Source organism: Bos javanicus, chromosome 25, assembly GCF_032452875.1.
Source record: "Bos javanicus breed banteng chromosome 25, ARS-OSU_banteng_1.0, whole genome shotgun sequence".
NCBI classification, from domain to species: Eukaryota; Metazoa; Chordata; class Mammalia; order Artiodactyla; family Bovidae; genus Bos; species Bos javanicus.
Window position 1 is genome coordinate 26,886,132 of NC_083892.1, and position 22,708 is coordinate 26,908,839.

The window sequence follows — 22,708 nt, forward strand, 5'->3', positions numbered from 1 at the left end:
CCTTGCTTCCTCCCCCGGGAGCTCTGGGCTCCGGCGGCGGCGGCCCCGCGGAACTGGGCCGGGCGTTTGTCCGGAGGCCTCTCCTGGGAAGAAGCCTCCTGAGAGGCTCTGTTTTCAGGCCTTTCTCGTGGAGGGCTCTCCTGGTCACCCTCACTCCTGAATCCTGCAGGGAGGAAAGAAGAATCTGTTGTGTTTTCTCCGCAGCCCACCTGAGACTAGGAAGACCCTGCCTTGGGAGCCCTAAATCGGGCAACTTGGGGCGCAGTCTGTAAACCACCCATTTCTGACAGCGGGCAGAGGGTGAGGCCGGGTCCTATGGGAGCTGTTTCTAAAATGGGATAGAACCGGGCAGCTCTACACTTATTTGCAGTGTGATTTTAGGCAAGTTACATAACTTTTTACAAAGCCTCAGTTTGTTCAGTGATTAGGTGGGGATAATAGTATGGGAAGCATCTTGGGAGCCACAGGCCTTCAGGAAGGCAGGGCCTGGCACCCCTTTGTTAAACTGGAAAGATCAATATAATAAACCTGTAAAGGGTAATTCCCTCTTTCTCCAATGGTTAGCACTCTGCAATTTCACTGCCAAGGGCCTGGGTTCGAGTCCTGGTCAGGGAAGTAAGATTCTACACAAATCTCCAAAAAGAAAAAAAAAATCTCCATATGAAAAGTTTTTTTTTAAAGCATACAAAACAAAGAGAGAGGAAGGAAGATAGAAAAGGAGGGAAGGAGAGAGGGATGGAGGAAAGGAGGGACTTAAAAGCTCCCTGTACATGGTTGCAATGCTTAATCGATCAGTCATATCTGACTCTTCAGGACCCCATGGACTGTAGCCCGCCAGGCTCCTCTGTCTATGGGATTTTCCAGGCAAGAATACTGGAATGGATTGCCATTCCCTTCTCCAGGGGATCTTCTGGCCCAGGGATGGAACCTGGGTCTCCTATACTGCAGGTGGATCCTTTACCGTCTGAGCCACCAGGGAAGCCCTAGAAGCTCCATAAGAAACAGGAAAATCTTTACCGTGAACAGGTGCTGGGGCTGATGAATGGTCAGCTCAGGTCTGCCTCTTTAGAACAGTGTAACGTGGTCCTATGTCTGACCGGAACTTGCAGCCTTAGCTGATTCTGAGACAGTTGCCTTTTTCCTTTGGATCGAGTAGGATTACCCAAACTCCAAGAAGGTATAAAAATAATAATTGATAGAATTACTGAAACTCTAGAAAGGTATAAAACTGGAACCTCAAGAAGGTGTCAGAATAAGGGCAAGACAAAGTTAAATCCATAGTTTTATCCCTTTTATAACCCGATTTGATGGTGGATTTTTTAGGCAAGTGTCATGTGGGATCCTTCTGGACCAGAGATCAAACCCATGGCCCCCTGCATTGGCTGGCAGATTCCTAACCACTGGACCACCAGGGAAGTCCTGATGATGAGTTTTAATAAATTCTGTTGTTATTGTATTTGTGTATCCTTAAAGCATATGAAGTAATCAAAAGAATCTTTTGACTACTGAATTTGTATTTGCAGTTTAAATTACTTAAGATAATTTAATTGGTTAAATTTGTAATCAAAGCCTAAATCCCCCATAAAAAATGACTTTCAGTTTTTTCCTTTTTTTTGTTTAGTGGAGTCTAATAAATTGAGCATTAAAGTAGTGGATATTTCTGCCAGCCCAGAAGCCTCCTGAAATATGAAGTAATCTCATCACGCAGCTTGTTCCCCAACTAGGGATTGAACCCCGGACCACACCAGTGAAAGCCTGGAATCCTAACTACTAGGCCACCAGGGAATTTCCTGGTTCTTACTTCACTTTAAAGGAGAAAATGTAGATAAAACACTTGCCACAGGGCCTGCAATCTAGGACACTTTCAGATCCAGTTCAGATGCTAATTTATTGGAAAGGGAAGAGGTTGGTAGCAGGAGCAGACGCCAGAGAGACAGAACACAGTGAGGAACTATCACAGGCATGCTGTCACAGGTGGCTATTCAGTCATTCGGCAAACTACCTGTGGGCCAGCAAGGTGTCAGGCGTGGGAGATACCCTGGTGAACAAGACAAAGCCGACCATGTTTCCTCCTTCCAAGCCCCACGGGCCATCTCTCTCTTGTAGCCACAAACTACTCACTACCACCCTTTTCCCTGCAGGTCATCCCCGTGAATACATATGTGCGTGCGTGCTAAGTTGCTTCAGTTGTGTCTGACTCTTTGCCACCCCGTGGACGGTAGCCTGCCATGCTCCTCTGTCCATGGGATTCTCCAGGCAAGAATACTGGAATGGGTTGCCATTTCCTTCTCCCGGGAATCTTCCTGACCCAGGAATTGAACCCACATCTCCTGCATTAGCAGCAGGAATTTTTTTTTACCACTGAGCCACCTGGGAAACCCTTCCTATGACTACAACTAAGACATCCCTGTCCCAGATTGGGCCACTGGGCTCACCAGAGGGTAACCCTGGCTCTGATGCAAGAGGCAGAGAGCAAAGGCCTCGATTCAGGGCATAGACACTCAGCTAATTTCCACGAAGTGGTTAGGAGCATGGGCTTTGCATCAATCAGATGGCATAGATCTGAGTTCTGACTTAGCTTCTTTTCATCCTTAACCTTGGGCAAGTAACCAGGCCTCAGTTTTCTTGTCTGTCTGGTGGGGAGAATAATGTCATGCCTAATTGATAGGGTTCCTGTGAAGGTTAAATGAGGTTATGTGTATACGAGTGTGTATATATGAGTGCGTGCATGTTGTGTTTGTATATCCAATCTATGTATATAGATATGGGCTTTGAGTAATGGTAGCTTCTGTTTTTACCTTAATATTGCTGACTTCAGGGTTTGTTCCTTGGAAGTTCTTGGCTATTTACTTAGATATGACCAAACAGTTTAGATCCAACCAGTAGATAAAAAAATTTTTTTTCTGAGTACTAATTCATCACCCTATTCAGGTCAACTGATGACCATTTTATTTTGTATTTCCCCCAAATCATCAACAGATAAAAATAAGCCAGTGGAACTTCCCTGGTGGTTGGGAATCTGCCTGCAGATGCAGGGGACACAGGTTTGACCTCTGATCCGGGAAGACGGCAACCCAATCCAGGACACTTGCCTGGAAAATCCCATGGACTGAGGAGCCTGGTAGGCTACAGTCCATGGGGTCGCAAAGAGTCGGACACAACTGAGCGATTTCACTTCACTTCCAGGAAGATCCCACCTGCTGCAGAGCACCTAAGCCTGTGTGCCACAACCACTGAGCCTGTGTGCCCTAGAGCTATGTTCTGCAATAAGAGAGACTACTGCAATGAGAAGCCCAGGCACCGCAACTAGAGAAAGCCCTCAAACAACAACAAAGACCCAGTGCAGCCAAAAATTAAAAAAAAAAAAACAAAAAAAAAAACAATGAAGGATGTCAGAAGTGTTCTGAGAAAAAAATGTCTCTATAGACAACAGCTAGTGTGGGCAAGTGGTTGGGAAGTGCAGTGTATCTGATCCCACTGGGATTCGGGCCACTGCTCAGAGCAGTACATGTGCACTGCATAACTCTGGGGGTGCCACACATTGTGGTGAACAGAGGTCTGTATAAGGAAAGGGCACCTTTTTCTAATTCACACTAAGTTGCTAAGAATTTTGGAGAAGGCAATGGCAACCCACTCCGTCCATGGCAAATCCCATGGACGGAGAAGCCTGGTAGGCTGCAATCCATGGGGTTGCTAGGAGTTGGACAGGACTGAGCGACTTCACTTTCACTTTCCTGCATTGGAGAAGGCAATGGCAACCCACTCCAGTGTTCTTGCCTGGAGAATCCCAGGGACGGGGGAGCCTGCTGGGCTGCCGTCTATGGGGTCACACAGAGTCAGACACTACTTAAGCAACTTAGCAGCAGCAGCAGCAGCTAAGAATTTATGAACCAGCTGAGGAGCTGACTGGTCTCTCCAGAGGAGCACATGGCCCACATTTTCTTATCTTTGGTGCCAGGCTAGGATCTAAGAGGCCTTCCCAGGTGGCTCAGTGGTAAAGAATCCACCTGCCAAGCAGGCAACTTGGGTTGAATCCTTTGGTCACGAAGATCCCCTGGAGAAGGAAATGGTAACCCACTCCAGTATTCTTGTCTGGAGAATCCCCTGGACAGAGGAGCCTGGTGGGCTACAGTCCATGGGGTCACACAGAGTCAGACACTACATAGCGACTAAACAACAACAAGGACTTAAGAAGCCTCTGGCAGAGGGGGACGGCTTTCTCTCCAGGCCAAGACAGGGATTCCTGTCTGGTAGGCAGAATTCTAAAGATAACCCTCTAAAATCCCTGCCCCTTAGTTCTTCAATCAAATGCTAATCTAGGTACTGCTGTGAAGGGATTTTTGGAGGTGTAATTAAAGATCCAAGTCAGCTGAGGTTAAGATATGGAGATTCTCAACCAATCAGGTAGCTGTTTAGGAGAGGTTTCTCCAGCAGGTGGCGGAAGAGGAAGTCAGAGATGTGAAGCATGAGGAGGACTGGAGCCCCTGCTGGCTTGCTGACGAAGGGACCCGTGTGATGAGGAATGCAGTGGCCTTTTTATTGTCCCTGTGGGATCTTAATTCCCTGCCCAAGGATCCAACCTAGGCCCCATACAATGGAAGCACAGAGTCCTAACCACTGGACCGCCAAGGAATTCCCTTTGGAGGCCTCTGAAAGAGCTGACATCCACCCTCTACCCCGACAGTGCATGGAGACATCCTACACTGTAAGGAACTGAATTTGGCCAACAAATGGAACTTACATGGAAGTGGATTTGTCCCTACAGCTTCTAGGTAAGAGCCCACCTCAGTCAGCAACTTGACTTGGGCCTTATGAGGCCCTAGACTTCCCTGATAGTTCAGGTGGTAAAGAATCCGCCTGCAATGCAGGAGACCCTGGTTCGATCCCTGGGTTGGGAAGATCCCCTGGAGAAGGGTAAAGGCTATCCACTCCAGTATTCTGGCCTGGAGAATTCCATGGACTGTATAGTCCATGGGTTCCAAAGAGTCGGACACGACCGAGCCACTTTCACTTTATGAAACCCTAAACTGAGAACCCAGCCAAGCCCATAGTCTCTGATCAACAAAAATGTGAGATAATAAATGAGTCTCACTTTAAACTCTAAGTTTGGGCTCATTTGTTACGGAGCAAGGGAAAATGAATACACTTGGTTTCATGAAAGAACCTGGCCAGAGGGACCTCCCTGGTGGTCTAGTGGTTAAGACTTTGCCTTCCAACGCAGGGGGTGCAGTTCAGTCCCTAGTGGGGAAGCTAAAATCCCACAAGCCTGGAGGCCAAGAAACCAAAACATAAACCAGAAGTAGTATTGTAATAAATTCAATGAAGACTTTAAAAATGCTCCACATAAAACAAACAAACAAAAATCTTAAAAAAAAAAAAAAAGAGCCTGACTAAAGAGGTGGGAATCCTTTCAAGGACTCCCTCTTTCCTGCCTTCCTTAGGAAAGAGCGTCCCTTGTGGCTCAGCTGGCAAAGAATCCGCCTGCAATGGGAGACCTGGGTTTGATCCCTGGGTTGGGAAGATCTCCTGGAGAAGGGAAAGGCTACCCGCTCCAGTATTCTGGCCTGAGTCCATGGGGTTGCAAAGAGTCAGACATGACTGAGCCACTTTCACTTTAGGAAAGAGAAATGTATCTGTACTCCAGTTTCTTGATGTTTTTCCACTTGGGAGTTCTGCTTTACTCCTCTATATACCAGGTTTTACAAGGGGAGGCCTGTCATGGTCCCGTCCTACCAGTGACGGTGGATGGATAAATCATGAATTCTGGGGTTTAGTAACATGGCCTAGAACTCAGGAAGAGGGGCGTCACGGGGGCTTCCTCTTTTCCCCCTGACATAGAGCCCCGGAAGAGCCTCTCTAGTCTGCTCACCTCTGAGGACCTGCAAGGGAGCTGGAGAGGCAGACCGACTGGAGAAGATGGCTGCCGGCACTCGAGGAGCCCCATCAGTGAGGTTTCCTCTTCTTTGTGTCTTAGCTGCAGGACAAGTGTCTTCAAATGTGTTCAGTACTGGTTCCTAAGGGCTGAATTGTGCACACCCCTCGAATTCATGTGCTGAAATCCTAACAACTGCTACTTCAGAATGTGACTCTGTTGGGAGATAGGGTCTTTTAAGAGGTAATGAAGTTAAAATAAGGTCATGAAGGAGGGCCCTAATCCAACATGACTGGTATCCTTAAGAGAAGAGGAGATTAAGCCACTTCCCTGGTGGTCCAGTGGTTTTAAGACTCCCTGCTTCCACTGCAGGGGGCATGGGTTTGATGCCTGGTTGGGGAACTGAGATCCCACATGCCTTGCTGCTTCACCAATAAATAAATAAAGCTGTGAGAAAACAAATTTCTGTGGTTTCAGTCACCAGTCTGTGGTACTTTGTTACGGCAGCCCAAGCAAACTAATACCCTGGCCTATTCAGGAGAACATTGCTCTCTTATACTCCTTGCCTCTGTTTGAGAGTGGAGAAGGCAATGGCAACCCACTCCAGTACTCTTGCCTGGAAAATCTCATGGATGGAGGAGCCTGGTAGGCTGCAGTCCATGAGGTCCCGAAGAGTCGGACACGACTGAGCGACTTCATTTTCACTTTTCACTTTCATGCAATGGAGAAGGAAATGGTAACCCACTCCAGTGTTCTTGCCTGGAGAATCCCAGGGATGGGGGAGCCTGGTGGGCTGCCGTCTACGGGGTCACACAGAGTCAGACATGACTGAAGCGACTTAGCAGCAGCAGCTGTTTGAGAGACGCTAAAACGCTGTTCCGAGTGGTCAGAGGAAATAAACTCATGAACAGATAAAGAGAAGCTAACAACCCATTGAGGAGGACTAAGAAACCAGAGGAGAGAAGACAAAGCTGGACCCCTGAATGAAATGGCTCCAACTGAAGTACAACTGATTGAGGAAGATTGTTAAAAGAAGGGCTATAATGGACTTCCCTGGTGGTCCAATGGTTAAAACCCATGTTCCCAACGAAGGGGGCCCAGGTTCAATCCCTGATCAGGGAACTAGATTCCCCATGCTGCAACAAAGCACCCACATGCTGCAAATAAGACCTGGTGCAAAAAATAGAAGGGCCATAAGGACTCAAATTTCTTGTCACCCATCTTCCAATTCTGTTCCTCTCAAGTTCCTGACCAGCCAGCAAAACCTTAGCAACCGTCCATCAATTAATGCAGGTTCATACTTCTGGTCATTTCACCCGCCAGACATAGTGAAGAGCCGAAGACACTGCTCAAAGCTCTGTCCACTGTGAGGACTTTTCTTCACCAGTGTCCTTCAGGTTCACCCAGCTGGTGGGGGGAGCTGTGGCTGTCCACTGACAGCTCATAACAGCCTATCAGCCAGAGTCCTGTAAACAGGCTTGAGTCTTTTCTTCATCAGTCAGCTGGGTGTAAAGGACACCCTAGAAAGGCACAGCCAGTGATGGAGGGAGAGAAGGTCAAGAAACCACCTGCTCCTGTAAATGGCTCGTAACTTCTGGACCTTTCCAAGCTTGGTCTTTTATCTCAGGTGATGATAGAATGCTGCTGGGTACACCCAACCTCACAGTTGGGTTGGTCAGACAACATCCTTTCATGATGAGTATCTCAGGTTGCTTGGTCACCTGATATCTGCTGGCTACATGTTCAGTTCCTACCACATCCCAAGAGCAAGCCAGAGACTGTTTCTTTTTTAAGTTATGAAGTTTTTAAAAAATATTTATTTATTTGCTATGGGTCTTAGATCTAGTTCCCTGACCAGGGATCAAACCCGGGTCCCCCGCATTGGGAGCTTGGAGTCTTAGCCACTGGACTGCCTGGAAGCCCCTTAAGCTACAGATTTTTTTTAAGATATTTATTTGGCTGCATCAGGTGCTGTGCCACAGACTCTTGGGTTATGGCACATGGGCTCCAGAGTGCGTGGGCTCAGTAGTCTGCTGCATGTGGGATCTTAGTTACCCTGACCAGGGATTGAACCTGCATCCCCTCATAGCAAGGCTGATTCTCAACCACTGGACGACCAAAGAACTCCTCAGAGACTGTTTCTGAAAAGTAGAACAGTTGAAAGCCTACACTTATCAAAAATCCTGTGAGTCTGTGCTTTGATTCTGCTCTTGGTGCTTGCTGGAATGTCACTGGCTTTGCTGGATCATCGGTACAGTGACAGGGCGCCTTGAAAGTGTTATAGAACCTTCTCTTGCCCTGCTCTCTACTCAAAACTGGCACCTCCCAGGGGGCTTTACTGACGAGCTACATTGCCTCCAAAATCCATACATGCCTACCAAGCACTGTTCCTCTATGAGGGGGAGTAGGTTGTATGAGAGCAACTGGTCTTTCACCTTGGAGGAGATATCTTTACATACTCTGGCCACTGAATCTCCAGAGACTTCACTGGAGTGACAGTCCCCTGAATCTTTTTTTTTTGGCTGTGCTGGGTCTTCGTTACTACATGTGGGCTTTCTCTAGTTGTGATGAGCAGGGGCTGCTCTCTAGTTGTGGTGCGAGGGCTCCTCGTTGCAGTGGTTTCTCTGGTTGCGGAGCATGGACTCCAGAGCACAGGCTTCAGTGGTTGTGGTGCAGGGGCTTAGTTGCCCTGCAGCATGTCAAATTTTCTCGGACCAGGGATTGAACTCATGTCCCCTGCATTAGCAGGTGGATTCTCAACCACTGAACCCCCAGAGAAGTATCCCCTGAGTCTTTAGAGGGCATTTATCTCCCACCGTCTAGTTTGCATATGTCTTATTAGGACAATTAAGGTACTTGTTACTTGCTGCTCATCAGATCCAATAATGTTCTCAATATAGTGGACCGGTGTGGTGGTCTGTGGGATGTTAAGATGACTGAGATCTTTGTAGACTATATTACAGCAGATCAGAATTGACAGATCCCTGGAGCATGCTGAAGATATACAGTGGCGTTGCCAGCTAAAGAGGAAGCTGCTCTGGTGGACCTTGCATGTTGGTATGGAGAAAAAGCCAAGTCACTAGTCAATTACCAAACATCAGGGGAAAGGTACTAAATCTGGGACAGCAGCTGCAATTGGAATCATCACCCGATTCAGTTCATGCTGGTCCGCAGTTATTCTCCATCTGACTTCTGAACAGGCCAGACTGGCGGGTTAAATGGGTATGTGATGTCTCACTACCCATGCTTCTTTCAATTCTTTGGCATGAATCTCTGCACTTCTCCCAGGGATGTGGTATTTTTACTGGTTTGTTGTCTTTGTAGCAAGTGGGACTCTCACTTAGCCTGTCTTGCTATATTGGTCCCCAGTCTGTGGTTCAGAGAGACTATGCGGGGATTCTGCCACTATGCCAGTTTTCAAGTTACTGCCTCTCAGCTCCAAATTCACGCTTTAGTATTTGCTCTGAGATACTGGACTGGACTATGTACTCGCTTCTCCTTGCAGTGAACACGATGTTAAGCTTTGTCAGTAGAGGGCGCTGGAGGGACATTGAAAGAGGAAGGAGATGCTCTTCCTGGTTCTGGTACCGTTGAGGCTTTTTTCTTGCTCCTGTTGCACAGCTTTGCATGGGCACATGTATGTGGGCACATCCAGAGGTTCCCTGCCTTAGAAGTGACAGTGAGGAGTCCTTTGATGAGCTCACAGCTCCCAACTTGGAACCACATTGCCTTACCTCTCTACCTCCATGTGGACACCACTGACCCCAGACCACATGCTGCCTTTGCAGTGACTGGACTCAGCGCTTGGACTCCTTTTGTACACCACCCATCCTGACCCTCACACAGCTTTCTCTCACACTGATCTGCAGAGCATGCTTTTTCCAACACTTGACGATGGGAGCAGTCTGGTTTTCTCCAGCACTTTGTTCTTACCAAGCTCACTTTCTCTAATGTTGACAGTGCTTGATTCCTTTCTCAGGGCCGCTTTCTCCAGCACCTGGCTCTCACTGAGTGTATATCCTCTACCGTGTGACTCCACAGTGGCATGACTTTCTACTGTGCTGATCCCTGTACTGATAAAGCTCTCCAGCACCCAGCTCCTGTAGAGAACACCTCCTGCAATCTTGGTTCTAGCAATGCTCCATGATTAGCAGCTTCACCTGACACCCCAGAGGGCCGATTTCCAGGAAGTCACAAAGGTAAGGCCGTCAGCAGTTTGTCTGCCTGGTCCTTTCAAATGAAGTCTGATCTCAGCCTGGTGGGAAAGGGATCTTTCTTGGGCTCTCTGCATCAGTCCTAGGGATAGTAGCTGATCTTAATATCTAATTCTGTATTCTTTAGAATTCTCTTCAGCCCTCGTTAGCCATTTCCCTATTATTCCTATCAATAGTTCTTTATGTTAAGCTTTCCCATGGTGGCTTCTGCCTCCTGGTTGGACCCTGACTGATACAATAATTGGTTCTGGGAGTGGTTCTAGGAGAAAGACCCACAGAGATGGGATTTTGCAGTGATATGGTCACAACCTTGATGCTGAGCTCTAGTCAACGGGAAATGGGATGCTAATAAACCACACCATGCAGCTGCATCACAGTTAATCAAACTATCACCTGTGGCTGATTGTGATGGGGTGACAACTAAAGCATATGCCTTGGGAGTCCAACTTCTCCTGGCTCCTATGGCAGTAGTAATAACTCTAGACTGTGTGATAGGATGGATTATTTGCAGTGCACTTGAGTGATTAGAGAGAAAATGACAACTGAATTCACTGTCTTGACAAATTTGTTATGGGAAATCTAGGGCACCAATCTGGAGAAGGCAATGGCACCCCACTCCAGTACTCTTGCCTGGAAAATCCCATGGGTGGAGGAGCCTGGAGGGCTGCAGTCCATGAGGTCGCTAAGAGTCAGACACGACTGAGTGACTTCACTTTCACTTTTCACTTTCATGCATTGGAGAAGGAAATGGCAACCCACTCCAGTGTTCTTGCCTGGAGAATCCCAGGGACAGAGGAGCCTGGTAGGAGGCCGTCTATGGGGTCGAACAGAGTTGGACACGACTGAAGTGACTTAGCAGCAGCAGGGCATCAATCAGGAAAGGATAGGGTGCAGAAATTTGGAAGGGCGCATGTGGTTAGAATCAGACAAAGGAGACAATATTGAACTCCCAAGTCATTCTGAGTCTCTTTTGCCATTGGAAGTAGCTTGCTCTCCTGTGTCTAATGAAACTAACTTCTCTGTTTGAAAACCCTGTGATAACTTTACCTGGGGCAAATGCCTTGAAAAGGGTGCTCATTCCACTCAAAATTCACCTCCCCTGCTGTCTGTCTTTCAGTTCAGCTCAGTCGTTCAGTCATGTCTGACTCGTTGCAACCTCATGGACTGCAGCATATCAGGCTTCCCCATCCATCACCAACTCCCAGAATTTGCTCAAACTCATGTCCTTTGAGTCAGTGAGGCTATTCAACCATCTCATCCTCTGTCATCCCCTTCTCCTGCCTTCAATCTTTCCCAGCATCAGGGTCTTTCCAAGGAGTCAGTTCTTTGCATCTGGTGGTCAAAATATTGGAGTTTCAGCTTCAGCATCAGTCCTTCCAATGAATATTCAGGACTGATTTCCTTTAGGATTGACTGGTTTGATCTCCTTGCAGTCCAAGGGACTCTTAAGAATCTTCTCCAACACTACAGTCCAAAAGCATTAATTCTTCAGTGCTCAGCTTTCTTTATAGTTCAACTTTCACATCCACACATGACTACTGGAAAAACCATAGCTTTGACTAGATGGACCTTTGTTGGCAAAGTAATGTGTTAATATGTGTTACATAGAGTTGGACTGTGAAGAAAGCTGAGCGCCGAAGAATTGATGCTTTTAAACTGTGGTGTTGGAGAAGACTCCTGAGAGTCCCTTGGACTGCAAGGAGATCCAATCAGTCCATTCTAAAGGAGATCAGTCCTGGGTGTTCTTTGGAAGGAATGATGCTAAAGCTGAAACTCCAGTACTTTGGCCACCTCATGCAAAGAGTTGACTCATTGGAAAAGACTCTGATGCTGGGAGGGATTGGGGGCAGGAGGAGAAGGGGATGACAGATGATGAGATGGCTGGATGGCATCACTGACTCGATGGACATGAGTTTGAGTGAACTTCGGCAGTTAGTGATAGACAGGGAGGCCTGGTGTGCTGCAATTCATGGGGTCACAAAGAGTCGGACACGAATGAACTGAACTGAACTGAATATGTTGACAGAAACCTAAGAAGTGTGTGAGAATGGGTTTTAAGGGTGTTAAGCAATGAGGGTAGATTATAACTCTAGCTAGAGCCACATTTATTTATGGGTATATTTACTAAAGATCCCAGATATAATGTGCTAAGAAGTTGGCACTAAGAAATCACTTGGTTAGCTAACTGAATTTTGGACCTAATAGCAGTCTGTACTTAATGAGGTCAAGATGCTACAGTGTTCCTGGTATCACATAGAAGAGAGAATCTAAAGGCTTAGTGTGATAGATTAGATTTATCATGTGCAATCTGTCAACTGTATTCAGTGAGAGGACCCAGAAGACAATTTCTTTGCTAAAACATTGAAGGGAGCACCCCATGCTTATAGAGGTTATCACTATTTGAGGAGGGGCTCCCTAATATCAGTGGGTGTGATGGGATCTGGGCTTTCCTGGTGGCTCAGACCATAAAGAATCTGCCGGCAATACAGAAAACCTGGGTTCAATCCCTGAGTCAGAAAGATCCCTTGCAGAAGGGAATGGCTACCCACTCCAGTATTCTTGCCTGGAGAATTCCACAGATAGAAGAGCCTGTTGGGCTACAGTCCATGGGGTTGCAAAGAGTCAGACATGATTGAGCAACTAATACACACATGAGGGGATCCAGACAAGGTAGACGCAGCAGTTGTAAAGGGCAGCAGGGACCACCAGGCAATCTGATTTCTTGGCTAGCAGAGGTCTTTGGCAACAGTACTTGATCATAGTTCCTAGGAATGAAATAGATAGGAAACCTACTCCACTACTGTTGGGTTTGTTTCCTTTCTGATCTTCTAGTTATTTTATCCATTGTCAAAAGTATTGACGTCTTCAACAATTATTACTGAGTTGTCTATTTCTTCCCTCAGTTTTGTCAGTTTTTGTTTCAGGTATTTTGGGGCTCTGTTTTTAGGCACCTATATATTTATAATGTCTTCTAGATAGGTCAACCTTTTTATTATCATAAAATATCTTTTGTCTCTAGTAACAAGATTTGTTTTGAATTCTGTTTTGTCTAGTAATTCCATAGCCACTCCACATCTCTTATAGTTACTCTTGTATATCTTTTTCTTTTTAGTTTCAACCTATTTATGTCATTGATTATAAAGATATCATATAGTTGGATCATGTTGGGTTTTTTAAATTGATTTTTAAAAATCTGCCAAATCTCTATCTTTTGACTGCAGTGTTTATTTACACTTAATGTAATTGCTAACAGATAGGATTTACATCTGTCATTTTGCTACTTGTTATCTATATGCCTTTCACTTTTTGTTCTTGTTTTTCCACTACTGCTTTATTTTTGTGTTAAATATTTTCTAGTATTCCATTTTAATTCCCTTGTTTCTTTTAGTCTATTCTTTTGAGTTACTTTTCCAGTGGTTTCCTTGGGGATTACAATTAACATGTCTACTTAAAGCAATCTAGTTCATGTTAATGCCAACTTAATTTCACTAGTATGTAAAAAGTTGCTCCTATATAGCTCCCTTCTCTCATGCCTACTTTGTGCTATTATTGCCAAACAGATTACATCTTTATTTATTGTAAGCCCATAAACCTCACTTTACAATTATTGCATTTTGCAGTTGTCTTTAAAACATATAAAATTATAAACAAAATGTATTTATACTGTCTTTTTCATGTACTTACATACTTTCCTTTACTGATATTCTTTATTTTCTCATGTGGATTTGAGTTACTGTCTAGTCCTTCCATTTCAGCCTAAAGGATTGCCTCTCTATTTCTTGTAGGGTAACTCTGCTAGGAACAAATTCTCTCCATTTTTGTTGATCTGGGAATGTCTTAATTTCACCTTTTTTTTTTTTTTTGGATTGTTTTGCTGGGTATAGATTTCTTGGTTGACAGCTTTAGTCTTTCAGCACTTTGCATATGTTATCTCACTGTTTTCTGGCCTCCATAGTTTCTGATAGGAAGTTAGCTGTTAATCTTATGGAAGATTCCTTGTATATTATGATTTGCTTTTTCTCTTGCTGCTTTTAGTACTCTGTCTTTTGACAGTTTGATTATGATGTGTTAGATGTGAGTCTCTTTCAGTTTATCCTACTTTGAGCTTTGTGGCTGTGTAGATTAATTTTTAAAAAAATCAAATTTGGGAAAATTATTTCTTCAAATACTCTTTCTACACAGTCCTCGTCTCTCCTTCTAGGACTCTCATTATGTGTATATTAGTACACCTGATATCCCACAGGTCTCTGGGGACACTATTCTTTTTTTTTTTTCTTTCTGTTCCTCAGACTGAGTAACCTCAATTGACCTGCCTTCAATTGTGTTGATTCTTCTGCCAACTCAAATCTGCTACAGAGCCCTGTTAACTGAATCTTTCATTTCAGTTGTATTTTTGTATTGTTAAGCTCCAGAACGTCTATTTCTATTTGATATGTATGTATGTGTCTCATAATTATTTTGTTGTTGTTGTAAATGACATCTCTTTTTTTGGCTGCACTGTGTGGCTTGTGGGATTTTAACTCTTCAACCAGAGATTGAACCCAGGCCCTCAGCAGTGAAAGCATGGAGTCCTAACCACTGGATTGTCAGAGAATTCCCAACAGTGACATCTTAAATATTATAATGTGGCAACTCCAAAAGTCAGACTCTCCCCCTCCTCAGGCTTGGTTGTTGTTCTTGCTGCTCTTTATGAACTTTCCTAGGTTAATTCTGTAAAGACTGTATTCTTTGTGCATGGCCACTAAAGTCTGTGCTCAATTAACTTGCTTGGTGGTCAGCTAATGATTGGACAACTAATGCCTTCAACTAGTAAATCTCCTAGTCTTTTCTGAGGGACTGTGTATATGTGTACAACACTGCTTTAACTTCCACTTCTTGCTTGCACAGAGCATTAAGGTCAGCTAGAGGTAAGTTTGGGGTCTTCTCAGGTCTTTTCTACATGTGCTTGTGGCCTTCTAGGGATACCCAGGAATGTGTCAGAGCTTTTCAAAGCCCTCTATGAATATTTCATTCCCTAGTTTTTCCTTTTGAACTTTTTTGGTTCAGCTTCTTTTTTAAAAAGTTTTTATTTTTTATTATATTGGCTGTGCCACACGGTTTGCAAGATCTTAGTTCCCACAACCAGGGATTGAACCCATGTCTCCTGCACTGCTATGGAAAGCTGGGTTCAGATGCTAACTCCTGGGCCTATCGGGGATTTGAGAGGAGAGTGGGGTGTCATGGCATCTGCTCAGAAGGGACTTTACTTATAAGAAACCGCGGATGCAGCTACCATGTGAATTAGGGGAACACCTCTCTAGTATAAGGTCTTGAATTCCTTAACTGGAATTTCTCCCACCATGGAATTAAGACTCTCCCTGGCACCAAAACACACACACCATACCTCTAGTTATCCAGGCAACACCTCTTGGATTCTTGTGTGCCCTTGAGAGAGGAAGAAAATCCCAACATTGCCTCAGATGGAATTTCTGTTTAGAGTCACAAATTACAGTGTGTTTTTTTTTTTTAATAATTGATTATTTGTTTGAAGGGGCTTCCCAGCTGGTGCAGTGGTAAAGAATCTGCCTGCCAATGCAGGAGATACAAGAGATGTGGGTTCACTCCCTGGGTTGGGAAGATCCCCTGAAGTAAGAATGGCAACCCACTGCAGTATTCTTGCCTGGAAAATCCCATTGACAAAGGAGCCTGGCGGGCTACCATCCATGCAGCCCCAAAGAGTTAGACACGACTGAGTACACACGTACTTTGAAGGTGTACCCAAAACAACTTAACCAGCCTGGTCCCCACATGTTTTGGTCTAGTGGCTAGGGTCCTCGATCAAGTCTGCTAGTCCATTTCTCACCCCCAGTTTTACTTTCAAACTTGGTTAAAAGGTGGTTGTTGGAAATTAGACCTTGGGTTAAATCTAGGTTCTGTCACTAGCTATGTGACCTTGGACAAGCTACCATAGTTAACTTTGCTATACCTGTTTCTTCATCAGTAAAATGATGCACTTCTTCTGAGAAATTGTTAGGAGAGTGAAATGGAGTAATAGGGTGGTTTTCCAACTACATCCTGGAAAGCCTCAAATCAGACAATCTAGTGTTTTCCAAACTTCATTTACATCCCATCTTCCCAACCTTCAGACATTCATACACCATTTCTACTATTTGCTTAATCTTGTCATTTAAATATAACTTTCAAAATGAAAACACATTTATTCAAGAAGGACATTACCACAAACAGGAACTTACCCTAAGGTGGTAAAAAATAAATACAACAATGTCAAAATGATTGTATCTAATTCTCACTGGCTATGGTTTTAGGCCAAAGCTCTGAGCTCAAGGCCTGGACTTTAAGATAGGGGATTATCCCAGTCATAAAAGGCCTTATATGGCTGTATATGAAATGTCCAGAATAGGCAAATCTATATAGACAGAACATATAATAGATTAGCGATAGTCTAGGGCTGGAGGAGAATGGGATGATTGCTAATGGGTACAGTTTGAGGGTGATGAAAAATGTTCTAAAGCTGACTGTGGTGAGAACTGCACAACTCTGAACATACTTAAAAGAACCACTGATTTGTCTATTTTAAGTGGGCAGATTGTATGGTATATGCTGTGGGACTTCCCTGGCAGTCCAGTGGCTAAGACTCCACACTCCCAATGCAGGGGGCTGGGGTTTGATCCCTGGTCAGGGAACTAGATCCCACATGCCACAACTAAAGGTCCTGCATGTGGCAACAAAAACCTAAGATCCCACGTGCCACAGTTAAGACCTGGGGCAGCCAAATAAGTAAATATATATATATATATGTGTGTGTGTGTGTCTCTGTGTGTGTGTACTTCTTTTTTAAAGAGAGAAAGCTGCTAAATTTTATTTATTTTTTCTCCTTGAGGTAAAGGATGTAAAGATACGTGAACTAGGACCACTATTATAACTCACAATTACTTAACTCGGACAGATCTGTGAGTACCACCCCCCATCATCTCCCTGTGGTAAGCTTTTGCCCCTTTATGAAAAGATTCTAGTTGTAAGCACTCAATATTAGTTAATATTTCCCCAAACAGATCTGCCATTCAAGTCGCAAAAACTTGGTTTATATCCTCCCTACTCCGCCACCGTCGTGCATCATGATTGTGGAGAAAATCGCCCTGAACCTCACTTTTCTTACTTGTAAAATAAGAACATGCTCCCGAAGTTGTAGTAAGGAGGGGAAATATGCTGGACTGAGGATGATGGGGATATAGTAGTTTCCCTGGGGGTAAGTAATTAGAAAAAAACCAACGGTGATCGGCTAGTCCCGGGATCCTCATGCCGGCATTACAGCCATGGAGAGTAAAGGCCCAGAGTGCCTCACATGCTGCCCCCAGGAGAAGATGCTGGTCAGGAACTCGGAGTAAGGGGACGCGTCGGCACGGCTTGGCCTCGGTGACCCTGATCTGCCGCAGCTCAGACAGAGAACCGGTCACACACACCTCCGCTAGTTCCTCGCGACCCAGGGAGAAACCGCGCCCAGAGCGCCGGCGCCGGAAGTCCGCCCGCGGCCTCTCTAGGATGCCGGGCTCTGCGCTCTGTGCCCTTAACCCTTGCGACACCGCGGCGCGCTTTCCTGGCTGTCGGCCGTTTGGAAGGCGTGCTGCCTTCCTTTGTTTCCAGGAAGCTTCACCAAAGGCAGTGAGGGGAGCATGGCCTGTGGATCCAATTCTACAGACAAGGCGACTGAAGTCACTCGGCAGCTGAACCAGACCCCCGGTGTCCCATTTAAGGCTATCTTCATTGATTCCAACCGCCTCGCTCCAGTTCCCTCACCATATCTTAAAATAGATACAGTAAAATCTCAGCTGAGGTTATTATCGATACAACGGACTTTTACTTTCTTTCCTTTGGCACTGCATTTCCTAAATTTCCTAGAGTGCTTGCAATCCTACCAGTGATTTTAAAACTTAAAGGTTCGAAATATTATTCACTTTACAAAAATTTGGTTTCTATATAGGTTCTCAGGGTACATGATCTGCTGTTGGTTCACTCTGCTCCTGGTATATATACAGTAAGTCCCCTACATACCAACCAGTTCTTTAGGAGAGCTCATTCATAACTCCAGTTTGTTCCTAAGTCCAACAAAGTTAGCCTAGGAACCCAACTAATGCAATCAGCTACAGTAGTACTGTACTGTAACAGGTTTTTTTATCCTTTTCACACACATAATACATAAAAAACAAATACAGAAAATAAACAAAACATTTTTAATCTTAGAGTACAGTACCTTGAAAAGTACAGTACAGCAGCTGGCATCCAGGGGCTGGCATCCAGTGAACAGGCAGGAAGAGTTACTGATTGGGGAGAGGATGTGAGAGATGGTGGAACTGAAGGATCGTCAGCAATAGGAGACGGAGAGCAAGCTGCAATTTCACTCATGCCTGACGTTGATGGCACAGGTTCTGGTTCCTTGCTGGATTCAGTTCTATCTACCCTCTTGAAAAAAAAAACAATCCAGTGATGGATTGGGTAGCAGCTCTTTCTCTCATCATTAGATGACCCAGTAGTGCTGGATAGCATCCTGAACAACATTCACGTACCATTCTACGTTCAGGTCCTATGCCTCAAAAACTAAAACTGCCTCCTCAAATAAAATCATCTTGTCATTTTCAGCATGGTGAATCGCTTCAGTTCTTCTGTTATTTCTTCTTCCTCTTGTCTCTCTTCATCCTTCCTCTGAGCCTCTAATTCCATCAGGTCTTCATTAGTACAGTACAGTACAATAATTTCTCCAAGGGTTTCAGGAAGTTCCCAGGCAGCTACCATATCTGCACTCGTGGCCTCACCACTTTTCCGTTGTGAAGGTTGACTGTAGCCTTGAACTACAGCTGGCATTAAAGACGCACCCTCTGATTCTTTGCCCTGTTTCTCCTTCAAGCCTTCATAAAGGCTTTTTAGCTTTCTCTTGAATCAGCATTAAGCTGAGCAGGATTCGACACTGATGCTGATCCTGCATCCACACTCTGAGAAGTTTCTCCATCTCCTCCATCAATTTTCCATGCTTCTTCGACATTATTGTTGACATCATCGGCACAGCAGACTTCACTTCACATGTTCCATGATCTTGTCCTTGTTCTTTAGAATCCTGCTGATGGTTGAATGACTCATGTTTTAATCTTTTCACTTCGCTCCACTCTCAATTATTTTCACTTTTGTTTCCATCGTTATCACTTGGTGCTTCTTAGCAGCTACACTGCTGCTGCTTGTACACTTGCTTCTGGGTATCCTGGGCTTGGAATAAAGATACTGTTCTACTGTACTCTGTATAGTACTGTACAGTAAAATACCCAAAAGCACAACCACTTGTAGAAGATGCGCATGACAGTGTACACCAGACACGTGAACTAACTTACGTGACTGGACATATGAACACGTTTGCATTGTGGAAAGTTCGCAACTTGAAGGTTCTCATGTAGGGGACTTACTGTATACGGAAAAGATAATATTGGCTCCATGTTTCAGATGAGACAACTAAGGTCTAAATAGGGAAATGACTTGCCCAAGATCACACAGTACCCATCACCTGAATCCAGAATACCTCCATTCCTCTGCTGTATCCTGAACCCTTCACATCACCACAGCTGCATCCCAGAGCTGACTGGCGCAACAGAGGAGGGGACAGGCAGAAAAGTCATTGCCAACAGACAAATACAAGAGAACAGAGTAAGTTATGGTGCTCTGCCCTTGCACTTGCCCTGTGCAGGGAGCTGGGGGTCACCAACCAGTTACAGCCCTGCCTTCAACTGACTTGGAGAGTCTACCTGTTGCTGAGTATGCCAATTCCAGATATGCATTCTGAAACTGGGCAAACAATCACAGGATGGGTTTGGGACCCTCTGAGCCCACTGTGAGAAGGACCTGAGCTAAAACTCAATGGATCATTTGATCTCAGTAAAGTTATGGGTCTCCAAGAGAACAGAGTTGAATGCTATAGTAGAAATGTAACAGGAAAAGGAATAGGATTTGCCAATGGAGAAAGGGAGATGGTCTTCCGTTCACTGATCACTAACAAACACCTACTACTTACCAATCACTACAGAAGGCCCTGCAACAGAAATGAACAACGTGGCCTTACTTTAGCACAGGAAGTGAGATGTCAAGTGAAAGAGGAAGTATGGTAACTAACCCAGAACCTGACCTACTCTGAGGATCAAAGAACCTCCCTGAAGGAGGTGAGTGCTAAGCCAAGGCCTGAAAGATAGGTAGGCATTGGCCAGGAAGAAAGAGAAGAGGAGGAAGAGAAGGGTTTCTCTAGCAGAGGGAAGAGCAAGGGCTAAGATGAGAACTAGTTTGGTCAGCTTCTGTGTGTTCATGGGTCAGATGGTAGAGAGCTCAGGCAGAGGGGTGAGAGAGGTGAGTGAGTGAAAGTCGCTCAGTTGTGTCCAACTCTTTGGGACCCCATGGACTATAGAGTCCATGGAGTTCTCCAGGCCAGAATACTGGAGTGGGTAGCTGTTCCTTCTCCAGGGGATCTTCCCAACCCAGGGATCAAACCCAGGTCTTCCACATTGCAGGTGGATTCTTTACCAGCTGAGCCACCAGGGAAGCCCAAGCGAGAGCAGGGCCATATTGAGCAGGGCCTGGTCTGCCACGATAAGGAGTTTGATGGGAGAACTGCATGGGCAAAGGTAGGTGGGAAAGAGCACCACGAGGCCCACGTGGCAGGTCAGGAATGAGGTAAGCACCGTGGAAGAAGAAACGAAGAGGCTGAAGAGGTGAGCAAGGACCAGGCCGGAGAGTTCAAACTGGCCTGCTGGCCATGCAAGTGAGCACGAACAAGCAGAGCGAGGCATGGAGGGGTGATGGGGACTGGAGGGACTGAAGAGCACATGCTCTGCCTCCATGGGCAGCCAGCCCTCTGCTCCCGTGGGTGATGACCATCCTTGTTAGCAGACTCTAAGTCTCGGAGCATCTGCTTTGTCAAAGGAGGCCAGGAGTCCAGATTTTTATATGAAATCACTTGATTTTAAGTGCTGGCAACACGTTCAATACCATGTAAGTCAAGGGAAGTCCTAGCCACAGGCCACTGGTTCCCAAACTTTGCAGGATATCAGCATCACCTGTGGAGCTGATGCCCAAGTCGTGCCCTATACCACTGAAAATGTCTGGGGCTAGAAGCTAGGCATCAAAAGTTCCCAGGTGGTTCCAACAACCACTGCTGTAGGCTGAGGATATCCTTTGGGTTGCCAGACAAAGCCCGGGGGAGCCAAGTGGAGTTTTAGAGCTAGGGAGCAGCAGAACGGTTTGGAGTATAAGGAAAATCAGCCCTTAGAAGGAAGGACGTGTAGTGTGTAGTGAGGAAGGGCCTGGGCCTCAAGGGGCAGTGGTGGGATCCTGCTAGGGTAACCAACTATCCCAGGTTGCCAAGGACTGAGGGATTCCTGGGAATGGCACTTGAAGGGCTAACACAGAGGAAAGTCCTGGGCAAACCAGAATGCTTGGTCACCCTAGATTCTACCTCTGATATAGTTCTGTCTGGGGACTGATGCCCCCAGATATTCTAGAAAGGGCCCTGAGAAAAGGCTATCCATCTCTCTGTGATGCCCTTATCCAGGGTTCTGAGTGCCAGCCTTGACATACTTGTACAGGGAGCTAGAAACAGCGAGAGGACTTGGAACCATCTGCTCTCTTTGACCGGCAGAGCACTCCCGGTCAAAGCCAAGTGTACAGCCTATAACCCAGCAACAGGAAGGAACAAACCACTGATCCAAGCAACAGTGTGGACGACTCTCAAAGACATTATGCTGAATGAAAGAAAACAGACACCAAGGAGTGCCTACTATAAAATTCCATGCATGTGAAGTTCAAGAACAGGTTAACCTAATCAAAAACAAAGTTAGAACGGTGCTGCCTCTAGGGAGTTGGGGACAAGGAAGAGCCAACAGGACACATTCCAGGGGGAGGCCGTGATGTCGTTGATAAGAGCTTGAATTATGCAGATTATATATTTGTTGAAACGCTGAAGCGCAGTTAACACCTGTGCATTTTGCTATATGGATAGTTTGCCTCAAAGGAAAAGAAAAACCTGGACTCTAGTCAACACTGGACTTTAATTGACATATATGCCGAAGTGTTGAGAGGGAAGTATACCATTTTGTGCAGCTTATTTTGAAATGTATAAAGAAAATAAGAAAGATGGATGGATGGGTGGATAAGGAGATGTGGTACAGCAAAGATAGTAAAATGTTAGAGCACCTAGGTGGTAGGTGTTATCAGTGTTACCTGTACAAGCCTTCCAATTTTGCTGTAAACTTTAAAACTCTATGTAATAAAATATTGAGGAAAAAAAATCCTCTAAATCTGATCATGTTACTGCTCTGCTCACACCCCTTCAATGGTTTTTCATCTCAGCAACAGTGAAAGCCAGGTCCTCACAATGGCCTCCAAGAAGGATGACCTTACACTCTAGTTATCTCAAGTTGCATCTGTTATCTGGGTATAACTGTTAATATTGGGTTGGCCAAAAAATTCATTTGGGTAAGATTCATAATCCGTAACATTATGGAAAAACTCAAACGTATTGGCAAACTCAATACATCTCCTTTTATCCTATTATAAGTTTGAATGACACGTTATGTGACTGACTTGCCTCTGTGGCCCT

At 45.3% G+C, this 22,708-nt stretch overlaps 1 long non-coding RNA gene across 1 annotated transcript; it reads left to right on the forward strand.

Annotated features, from left to right (window-relative positions):
* The first annotated feature begins 135 nt into the window (after nucleotides 1–135).
* LOC133238511 (uncharacterized) lies at nucleotides 136–22,489 on the forward strand. Its single transcript, XR_009733547.1, has 3 exons — nucleotides 136–4,772; nucleotides 16,967–17,036; nucleotides 17,120–22,489. It is a non-coding gene; the product is annotated as an uncharacterized LOC133238511 (long non-coding RNA).
* The last annotated feature ends 219 nt before the right edge of the window (nucleotides 22,490–22,708 follow it).